Here is an 11,477-nt window from a genome sequence, read left to right as displayed (position 1 = left end):
TCTTGCAGGCAACGATACGAACAGTTTTTCATATCGTTAATCGTTCTCATGCCATAGTCACAGACAGTCAAATCATTTCCCGAAGACTTCAGCATGTTCTAGTTTATCACGGATTTTTATTTTTATTTTATTTTATTTTTGAAGTTGGTCTTAGCTTTCAAAGAAAAAACGCTGGCAATGTGTGAACCTTCGATTTAGATATTATAAAAGTATTTTTTTGATAGGATTAAATTTGGTGAAATGAAATAAAAAAAATAAGCTTTGCTAAAAGAAACGACATAATTCTTTAATATTTGTTTAGGTCTTTTGGGCTATTAAATATTCTTAATGTAACATCAGGCGATACTGACAAAACAGTCCCTCAAATTACCTCGCATTCTTCTCATTGTGATCTGTTGGCAGAAGTAAAATAGCGTAATGCTTATGCCACTGGGAGTGACAGCAGTTACAACCCGCTTTTCGATACCTTATGCGGGATAACTTTGACTTAGATGGATGTTTGAATTACTCTATAAACCTCCGTGCATTGGATACCACTTTTTGACCCGTTGCGTGAGGAGCGGGAAAAATGATCAATACCAAAGATATTCGTCATTCCCAATAATAAATACACAAGCAGTGCTGCAATCAAAAAGTAAACCAAAACCAATTGGCTAAAGAATATGAATTTAACATTCTTCTACTTCGTATTGATAATTTAGAAGAAAGAAAAACTCTTACATTCATTCTACTGAATTTTATCTTTTTTACAGTTAAACATATTAAATACATTTAACTAAAACGTATGAATTAAATAATAATAATAAAACATCTGAAATATTCCTTTTTATTCGAGGACTACAAGTTATAATTGCTAGGAAGCAGCGAATTTGCCCCACTCCGGAGGACGGCGTTCTCAGGAATATATAAAGAGGCAAACTCAGACTAAAAATAACTGGAAACGTAGATTGAAAATTTTATAGTTGCTACTTGTTTTGTGTTACGGTGACGGAAATATATGCTATACAAGAAATATTTCACATTTTTTTTTATCTCAGATGCCGACTTATAAAAATATGCATTCCAAGCTTAAAGTTTTATATGGAATGACTGCAATACAAGTTGCTGGCTTCCATAACTTTCATTTTTGAAATGCTATAACTGGAGAGCGATACTTGGACGTGTTCCAGAATTATAACAAAGTAATAGAAGCTATGTTTTTGTATGCAAGACATCGTTCTCCAACATATTTTTCTCTTTTTGTGTGATCCTGTCTCTTTACGACCAATTCCAGGATAGGCAGATTCACAGTCAAGGGATAAAACAGAATAGCTTCCAAGAAATCCGTAGTAATATCATATGATTTACTCTTGTATTGAGCCAGAAAAAGAGGATTACAAGGGACGTGCTAGAAAGTAAGATGGTTTTTTTTTTAACAAACTCGGGTAATAATGAGACCACCACTGATTCATTAAACGTCCCTAGAATTCTTGCACCTCTGTCACTGCTCAGGTTATTTAAGATAGAATCAAAAGTGGCATAGTTGAGGAGACAATAGCATACGGATAAGGGTGAGTGCATTGATTCGGTTTTTTGCTGCATTAAACATTCCTCCGATGAGTGAAGATATTTTCATTCATCATCCATCTAATTCTCGTCCGTTCAAGACGATTTGAGTCCCTTAATTAAAGGTAGTAGGCAAATTAATGCAGCCGACTTACTACACCTCTGATGCATCCTTTGAGGGAGACTATTTTATGCAGTTTCCCGGATAAGAAAACGCGGAACCTCTATGAGACCAGCTAACTTACCTTTAATTGAAACATCCTGATAAAGTTTCTTCGTCTCATAGACGGGATACGAACCCAGGTCTTTCCAACAAGGACTCCGTGAAACCAACTAAGTTATGGATGATCCGAAAGTTATTTATGGAGACGAATAGTAGACTTTTGACGTATCCACAGTGCAACCTTTGACGCTGCTTTTCCGACCTGAATAGTATTGAGAATTCATTCCTAGTCTGAGCGCACCATTGTACATTCCCATATGCGATATTCATCGGCTTGGTTTCGCAGACTAGACTTACAGCTAACACTTAGCTTTGTCTGGTGTCCAATTAGGAATGGAAGAATGATGTTCTCTCGCTTTAAAGAATATCATTTCGATTAAATAATGAAGTAAAGGCAACTGTGAAGATTTGTAGGTGCTCTGTTATATCGATTGACTTATAAAAATGTCTGAAAACCGACTGGAGAAATCATCTACATCGCAGAGCTAACAATGTCAATAAATAAAATCAATATTTGCTTTCATGACCGAAAAAAAAGTGGCATTACTCTGAGCATACGCTTACAAATAAACCAAATTTCTAGATATTAATACTAAAACTCGTTTATGGGTTGATATAGATTTCCTAGAAGGGTTAGCAGAAAATGTAACAGCAAAACCGACCTGGAGGGGTCGTTGGCCGAGTGTTGACGTGCCCACCCTCCACCTAATAAGTACAGGCTCGAATCCCGACATGATATGGATACTTCTGATTGTTTTTAGGTGTCTTAGATAGGAGATGAATTTCAATACCCCGTGTGAGAAATTTCCATGCTTAGTCTCTATAGCAGTGATTCCAGACTATGTACAAAAATAAACTAAAATAAATAAAATCCTTAGCGCACTATTGGTTTTCAACTTTTCGTGGCTGGGAATGAGTTAATTTTTTTTATAGAAATCATATGGCGAAAAAATTAGTCATTCGTTTTGGTTGAGGTGATATGAACAGTGTCCTGGAGTCGTCTGTGTGTGTATGTTAATCCGAAAGGCATAGAACCAACCTTGAAGAAAGAAGAAAGGAAACGTATTGACATTTCAGTTGAATTTTCATAGGCTAATTTTTATTTCCGGCGATTCTTTTTAAAATTAAGAGGGATGATTGCAGAAGAATACGTCGGTGAATGCCAAATTTAATGGTCAAGGAGTTAACTCTTGGTATGCAGGAGCTCTGAGAGTCAAATGAGGATGACGTTTAGGAATATGCGGAGAAAAACAAACACAAACTTACATGTTTCTGTGGAAATATCTGCCAAGAAAGTATCTAAGAGAAACAAACGTTCATTCTGTTTTGCATTCACAGAAGTCTTGAGAGGAATGGAGAACCTGAATCGAGTGTTTCGCTCAAAGTATAACACGATTTGAGACGTTGAAAATACCAAGAACACAAATAACTATAGTATACCTGGACAGCGAACCCGGCACTGAGGGACGACCTAAGAATTCGTTGCTAACAAGGATTTTTATTCTCTTCTCCGACACAATGCTACTCAATGTTTCCAAGAATCAGAAGCAATATAGGAGATAAGGTTTAGTAGAATATAATTATCAACTTTATTAAACCATTTGGATGTTGGAGAGAAATATTTCTTGGCAAGATTGTTCTACCAGTGTCATTTACTGTAACTTGCTTCCGAAATAAAGATGGCCTGTTTTATAAAATTAAGAGAAGAATTTTTCACTAAAGTGTGTTATTTTGATTCCACTGTTGGCACTCTTATTAACGGGTAGGTTTTGTTAACCAATCTTCGACAGCATACGTTTCAGAATGAGAAAAAAAAAATCCAATACATTCTTGTTTTAAATCCTGGCGGCATTTTAAGACTTAATTACTTAATAGGAGATTAGCTGAGATTAGCCATTCATAATATTTAATGTTAGCGTTCTCCCTTAAGTGGCCTTCGAAGTTTGCTTGCTATCTGAAATTACCCATAATATTCTTTACCCATCGACATGTAGGTGTTCTAGTTCTTTGGTAAATAAAGTGTCCTGGATATCTCAACTCCTGGCTTGTTTTTAAAACTTTATATCTGCGTGTTATCAGGTTGTTACACTGGAAGTACACAAAATAGGTCAGGACTTTGGAGTTTTGCTACAGTGCACAGAATGGTTTTATTCATCATCTTATTAAGGTTATATGTAATAATATTCTCTCCTACTAAACGAATATTATCCCATGTTTTTTACCATCTTTTTCTGTACTTTATGATAATCTTCAATTATTTCCTGTCTGTAGATAACCTAATGCGTAATCCTCTGCTATCTATGAGGCATTGCACAAATAATACCGACATCGGGCAGTATTCTTGTGCTGATCGTTGAAAAGTGTTTTTTTAGAGAATAATTTTAATACATTGGTGTAAATATTTTAACTCTCTCACTGTCACAACTGATCAGTTGTTATCACAATATTTTGAACTGAAGCTAGGTAACAATCCCATAATCTGCATCTTTTTTCACAGATGTCAGTTTGTCTTAATCAATATGCTGTTTAATTGTTAAATCAATAAATTATTAACTCCAAAACAGGATAAAAGAGAGGAAATACATAAACTTGTTTAGTGGGAATTGAATAGCTTCATATGACTTGCACTAATTGATACTTATCAAATTTGGTTTTCTAAATTCTTGCACTTGTACAGCTAGTCTTTGATTAGGCAACTTACTATATATATTTTTCTCTTTGTTTTCTTTTTTATTCTTTTAGGAATCGGTTTAAATAAACTCTGTTGGATGTTCCTAAATAAATGACGTTGTATGGGCTTGCGAATAATTCCTAATGAATAGATTTTAAGGTTGCGCTTGTGAATAATATCGGATGGCTTCAGTTTGATCCTCCCACTAGCTTAAGAAATCCTATTTTCTGTTAGCTGACACCCTCCATGCTTTGAAACACTAGACGATTAATTTTTCAGAAATTTCTGTTATAAAAGGCGAAGAAGGTTATTCAGAAGATTTTTATTTCTTTGCCAAAGAAAAGCAATAAAGAATCGGTAAAGAAAAAAAAAATCCTGCAGTTTGTCATATTGTAACAATTAATAAAATAATTTTCTCTTTGTTTCTGTTTTTTTTTTTTTTCTTTTTCTGTCTCTTTGCTAGATGTGGCGATACTCTGAGCTTGTCTCAATTACAAAGAACTGGAAGGTCAAACCACCGTATCAAATTTCTACGGTATTAGGTTTCTGTTGCTTATCGTTCGAAGACATGCGCAAGGAAGACAGCTCAAGTGATTTCTCGAACATAATTAAGATATACTAGCTACACGAAGAAATAGAAATTCTAAAATGTGTCGTTATTTTCTCCAAGTATTTTAATTATATTGGCGATTTAAATAATTTCGTCAGAATTCCTACTGTTTTAAGTTGTTGCTAGTTTACTGCACAAATAATTCGTTCAAAGCCATTATAGAAATAATGGCATACAAGAACTTGACAATTTTAAAGCTTAGAACAGACGCGGTGATATTTCTTTACTTATCTTTCTTGATGATGACTCCACATATGAAAGGTCACAGGACCTGTAGCACTACAGTGTCATGTGTGGGCAAGTTATTAAGGAGAAAGAGGTAGCCTATTGATATATTTTAGAAAGAGTTGGAGGTTGTACTATGTGGGAAAAACAGTATGGGAGAGACTGTTCCAAAAAATAGGGGTGGGTGGAATGAAGAAAGAGAATGAGCAGTTTATTTGGTATATTTGGAGTTGGACAGAGTATGGGTGTTGACCAGTGACTGCTCTAGTTCTTACGTGGTTAAAAGAAAGTGGAGGAGTGGCAACGACCTTCCCTCTGAGTTCAAACCCTATACAGAAGAGCAGTGCCCGTGTAAATGCCAATAAAATAGCGCAGTACATAAACAAAGCATCTGTGAGAGAATGGTTATCTATTAAGTGGATTACCCTTTTCTGAATATCGTCAAGAATTCTTAGAGAGGTCTTTGATGCCAAATGTGGGAACGATATTCCAAAGTTGGGCGAATCTGAGGCATAAAGCGTTAGAAGTTGCGAGGAAGAGGAGTAATATTTTCAATGGAAAAGAACCCAAAGGTTTTTAGAGGCTGAGGAGGCTACGTATGTAATATGTTTGTGCCACGATCAACTGAATGTCACAGTCAACCCAAGAAGAGAAAGCTAATCTTGAAAGGAAATTGGAACATTATCAAAAGCAAGAGGGTGAGTGAGGTAGGATAATTCTTGAGGGTAATAAGGTAGGCCTGAATTTTCATGACACTGAACTTTACTAAGTTATCCTCATCCCATTTGAAGATGTTGCGGAGATCAGTGTTTAAGTCATCGGGTTAAGAAAAATCTTCAGATTTCTATCATTTGAGCACTACATGGTTCGAATGAAGAATGAAGAATACGTCTCGGAAAAACCGAGAATAGGGTTTGAACTCAGAGGGAAGGTCGTTGATCTAAGAGTAGGAGGAGAAATTTGGATGAGAGTACAGAACCTAGAGTCCAGTTGACTGAGAAATCTGATGAGAGTTAGCCGTCCACCATGACATGCAATGAACAACAGTGAAGAAGCTGGCAATCCGATCACAGAGTGCAGGAGAGAAGCTATGAGATGGTAGCTTGTTCAAGAGGATCTCGATGCAGACACGATCGAATGCCCGTGAAATATCGAGAACGATAACATGGATTTCTTCAAATCGTTCAACAAACAATAAAAAATGTAAATAATTTGTATGGATTAGATAACAGTCTGTTTTGTTGTTGTTTAGTACTCGTTCTCTGGTAATAGTGTTCGTGGGGATTAGTTTTCCTCCAGGTGTTCAGATTTCCTCTCTCACAAATATGAAACTTGCTTCGAAGACATTTGACAGTAGTCCTAGATGCATTATAAAGATGTGCGTAAGAATTTGGATAAATTGTGGAGATCATGCAGTTTTCATTATAGATGAATTTAAGTCTCTTTGTGGAAAGCCAACAACAACAACAATAATAACTAAATTGGTGTTATACAACAATTTTGACCAAAGTAAATCTTTCGTGCTAAACATGTCATCTTCATTATGCATACCAAAATATGCCACACATACCGTGATGAAATCAGTATTGGTCAGCACCATATTTAAAAGAAGAAAATTGCTGACATCTTAATAGCATGAGTGCTCGCCTTTATTCTTTACTAAACTCCACTTTTCTAGATGTGCACTTAAATTTACAATATGTGATAAGAGAAACCAGATATTCTTCCTTCATCATGATCAACAGTTCATGTATTGTCGTTGCACAACGTTAGTTTGACCTGTAACCGGTGTTTTATTTCGCTCAAAAGGTGTTGAGTTAGGTTGAGATTGGGACACTGTTTCGTTGAAAACGAAGTATTCGTTGGTTCCACAAAACTTCCACAAAGCAGGATGCATTGCATTTTTCAAAAGAGTTGCATATTCATCGCGTTCATCTTTTCACGAGCTAAAACCGAAGGTCAGAGTTTACGTTACGAGAAGAAACAGCTGCAGACCATTATATCTTCGCTATCAAACCTTATAGCTGAGGTAATGCACTTTGGCCATTAGGAATTCCCTTGGCATCCACCACACTCACACTCGTCAATCGACTGGAAAATGATGTAGCACCATTCGACTCTCGATATCATCTTCCAACACTATGATAGTCACAGTGTTCTTTACACCAGTGTAGCCTACGCTGTTGGCTGATGTTTGGCTTTTACATATAGGCATACGACTGTCAATACCGATCCAGTGCAATTCCCTGCGCACAGATTGGTGAGATATAAGTCCGGAACAGTCTTCATTAAATGTTTCGGTTAGTTGCTGCACGCAGGAAGTTCTGTTTGTCCATACAAGCCTACTCATGCGACGGCGATATCGTTCCAGACAGACTATCTTAGGACCACAGTTACGCCTCTTCGACAAGCAATGTGGGTTATTTTTCCACTGATTACACACCCCAGAATACCTCACCTTTTGAGAAACCAGTCAGCTGTGCTGTTTTTAAAATCTTGGCTTCGGCCAGACGGGCACTCACAATAAGTTCTTTATCGAACCCTGAAAGATCCTTTCTTTTTCCTATTGTGATCAACACTGTTGAACGATTACTGACTACCAGCATTCTTAAATAGTTGCTCAGAATGATGACCCACTTCACCAAGTATTTTGCATATACGCTGCGAAAGTGACGTTTACATACTCTGCATAAAGGTTTCTAATTCGGTGGCCGGTATGTGTACGATGGAGAATACACGTGTGTTTCATTCTGTAACGGGGAAATACCAATGCTTGCACCGTCCAACCAAAAGATCACCGTAATACTAGTTCGTATGCTTCCTCTTGTTGCGGAACTGTTGCTAAGCAGTGCGGCAAGAACTCTGTAACACTGAATGTTGCAGGAGGGTATGCTGTATTCATCGTTAGGATTGCATCAAGTAATTCTGCGCAGTGTTCAGGGCGGATTCAAATGACCGATCTGTCGATCCACGTAATCTCAAGGATGTTCTATGGGATTGAAATCGGGCAAATTCAACCGCCATAGAAGCTCCTGGAGGTTGCTGACGTGTTCGACAAACTACTCGCGACCGATGCCTGCAACGTAGCAAGGAGCATTATCTTACTAGAACATTCTGTAACGGGCATCTTACTGGACTGTGTATTTCAGGATAGTTTATATACAGAATAGTTTTTGGATTATTTAGTTTCCTGTTTTAGTCAACTCCAACCATCTTCATAGTAAATACTTAAGAAAGTGAAAGGTAGTTTCGCTCTTTCGAAATCCTTTCTAAGTAATTACACAACGAGTAATATGAGAAGTTAATCTACTCGTATACCGAAAATTACACAGTCAAATGATTCTTGAACGAGCATTTCGCAGATATGAACAACTTCGATGCGTTTTCTTTTTTTCTTTTCTTTTTTTAATGAAGTTATGACACGTGAATCTAAGGTAGAAGATCAATGCTATTAAATGTAAGACTGTTATTCCGCATGCTCGACCAGAATGACAGTCACCATACACTTGCTTCTGGGAGCTTTTCTTCAAACCTCTATCTGCACTCTATAAGATGTACGTGACTTTGTTTTCACATTGCAGGAGGTAAACAAGATTATCCCTTCATGTAGCAGCATAGATGAATGACACGCCAGATGCTACAAGCAACAATGAATCAGATGTCCAATCTTCAAAAAAAAAAAAAAAAAAAAAGCGTTCGGAACATCATCATATTTATGATAGGTTTGTCGTGTAACTAATGACCTTTGGTATCTTTTGTAGTTCTCTAAGGAAGATAGTTGGATTTGGCTATCGAAACATAAATTCAGTGTATATAAATCTTCAAAAATAGATTTATATGCATTGAACATTTAGTTAAAAATGTGTAAGGAACATAATAGTTTTGAATCATTAAATGTCATACTGTTATTTTTAATTCGTTACTTGATGCAATCGCATCATATTATTCAGATAATCACTTGTTGCTGATTTCCTTTCTTAGGACTATCTTTTCCAAACTTAGGTTTTTCATTGTGATCAGAGCCAAATCCAAATCGTCTCTGAGAAGCAGTTTTCTTACTGCTATTCAACTTATTATTTAATAATGCAATGGTGGGGAGAGCACGCCTAACATTACTTCGAGTTCTTGTAGACGACTGCGTTCTAACATAGAACACAATTCTGACCCACTTGATCCGTAAAATAGTCCTAAGAACTCGATATACAGAACTCGATATATAATAGACTTTCACCTTTTACAGTCATCAGTATGGATTCCTTCGTTCTTGATTTTTCTTGCTTACATTACTCATTTCTGGATACGTGTCATGGAAAGGGTTCAAAGACAAAGCTATTGCTCTTGACATTTCTAAGGCATTTAATATGATCCGCCATTTAGCCATATTCTAAACCAACTGCATCATTCCTTAGTCCTTCGTCTGCCTTTTTTTTTTTTTTTTTTTTTTTGTTACCGAGTGACTTTTTCATCTCTCTGATTGCAGTCTCCATGTGATAATGAATAGCTTTTTTTTCCCCCTTCAAACTTTTGTAGTCAGCAGTCCGGAAGGATTCTCTCTCTCTCTCTCTCTCTCTCTCTCTCTCTCTCTCTCTCTCTCTCTCTCTCTCTCTCTCTCTCTCTCTCTCTCTGGGATGGAATGATTTAATTTGTTGTTGGAAGTTATTTTAGTCTCCTAATGTTTCTCCACATGTGGACACTATTATCACTTTCATCCTATGCTTCAACTAGAGTGAGTTAATTATGAAATAAATGTCCAGCAGCCACTGTGGCTCGGCCGGTAACGACGACGACGACCTTTTTGGTTCGAAAGACTGGATTTTAATCCCATCCTGAACTTCGATAACCTTGATAAGAGCTTTTTTTCAACTAAATGGATTAGCCGGTGTCCGGTATACAGAGTCGAAGAATTTTCTTCCAGCAAGCAAACCGGCCAAAGAACACATGCACTTTTACAGTGACCTCATAGCCTTAACTGCTTCCTACGTAACTCAAGTAATAAAACGTTCGTAAGGGATTTTTGAACTGAAGAAGAGTCTCTTTCGGCTTATTGGCATCATATAATTTTCTATTGTTTCACAATGTTTTGCAATTAAAAATAGCCAGTGATCATGACTTCACTAATTTTAATAGAAATTCTAAATGCCAAACATCATTAAATCCCTTCCATCCAAAGCGGAATTATGATTATGCGTACGGACAAAAAAAAATCTAATAATAATAACAGGCTCATTAGATTAAAATGGATTTTTATTCATTTTTCGAAATGTTCCTGAAAACTACTTTCCCATTTAGAAAAACTGACGTAATTACAAAAAAATACTTCTGTCGTTTATTATTTATTCTCCTAAATTCGCGCATTAAAAATACAGGACGTAAACATCTACATCAAAACAGGTTTTACATAATTCTCACTTCCCCTTTTCTCGTTAACCGCTTCAGTGAATGTCAACAGGGATTGCATTTTGTTTGTTCTTAGTCTATGTATCTCGTATACCTCATATATCCGCAAGCGTGATTTTATTGTAATTCGATGTTGGAAATCCTTACAAAAATTTGTCGAGTCATGCCCCCGCCCCCGGCCGTTCTCTTCTACTGGAGCATCTGCAAAGAGTTCGAAATAACTCCGCTCTGAGCAGGTGGATTAGTATTTGAATGTACACTAGAAAATGTCCACACAATTGATTTGTTTCATTCGAATCATTTTATTGCCAAAACTTTGGCAAAGCGATTTGAACTCATAGTATTAATTCTATAGTAGCCGGATGATATTTGATAAAATTCCAAGAAATTATTCATTTTAATACAGATTCAAAAAAACCAAATTTCATTTACAATCACTTCAATTTCATTATTTTAATCAAACCACTTATAGTGGCAAAACTGGTCGATAAACATCAAACTGATGGTAGTAATCTCATAAGCAATATTTTTGACGGATATTTCGCATAATGATCAAACCGTTTTGAGAGGTGTGGCTTTGCTTTTAATATAACGGGAAGTTTGTGAACTTCATGAAAATAAGATGGGATAAGTGGCTTGTTGGAAATGACACTAGATGGCCTGTAGTATGGTGTTTTTCCTTATGACTCTCTGTCTTGGAGTCATGACACGGAAGACACTTGTTTGCTATAGGAACTTTGAAGTCTATATAAGGCACAAATGCTTGTATGACTTTCTGTTGTGGCTAACTATAGCTTCTTGAATCT

The 11,477-nt window shown here is 36.4% G+C and overlaps 2 long non-coding RNA genes across 3 annotated transcripts in view; one reads left to right on the top strand and one right to left on the bottom strand.

The window, feature by feature from the left end:
* LOC150103467 (uncharacterized) overlaps positions 1 to 11,477 on the bottom strand; it is a 212,735-nt gene that overhangs the window by 113,685 nt on the left and 87,573 nt on the right. The window lies entirely within an intron of this gene.
* LOC150103468 (uncharacterized) overlaps positions 1 to 11,477 on the top strand; it is a 112,854-nt gene that overhangs the window by 24,032 nt on the left and 77,345 nt on the right. The window lies entirely within an intron of this gene.

Source organism: Typopeltis vanoorti, chromosome 9 (assembly GCF_054136105.1).
Source record: "Typopeltis vanoorti isolate ZY-2024b chromosome 9, IOZ_Tvanoo_1.0, whole genome shotgun sequence".
In the NCBI taxonomy this organism is placed as follows: Eukaryota; Metazoa; Arthropoda; class Arachnida; order Uropygi; family Thelyphonidae; genus Typopeltis; species Typopeltis vanoorti.
Note: the sequence above shows the minus strand (reverse complement) of the source record. Positions and strands in the feature narration are given on the sequence as shown.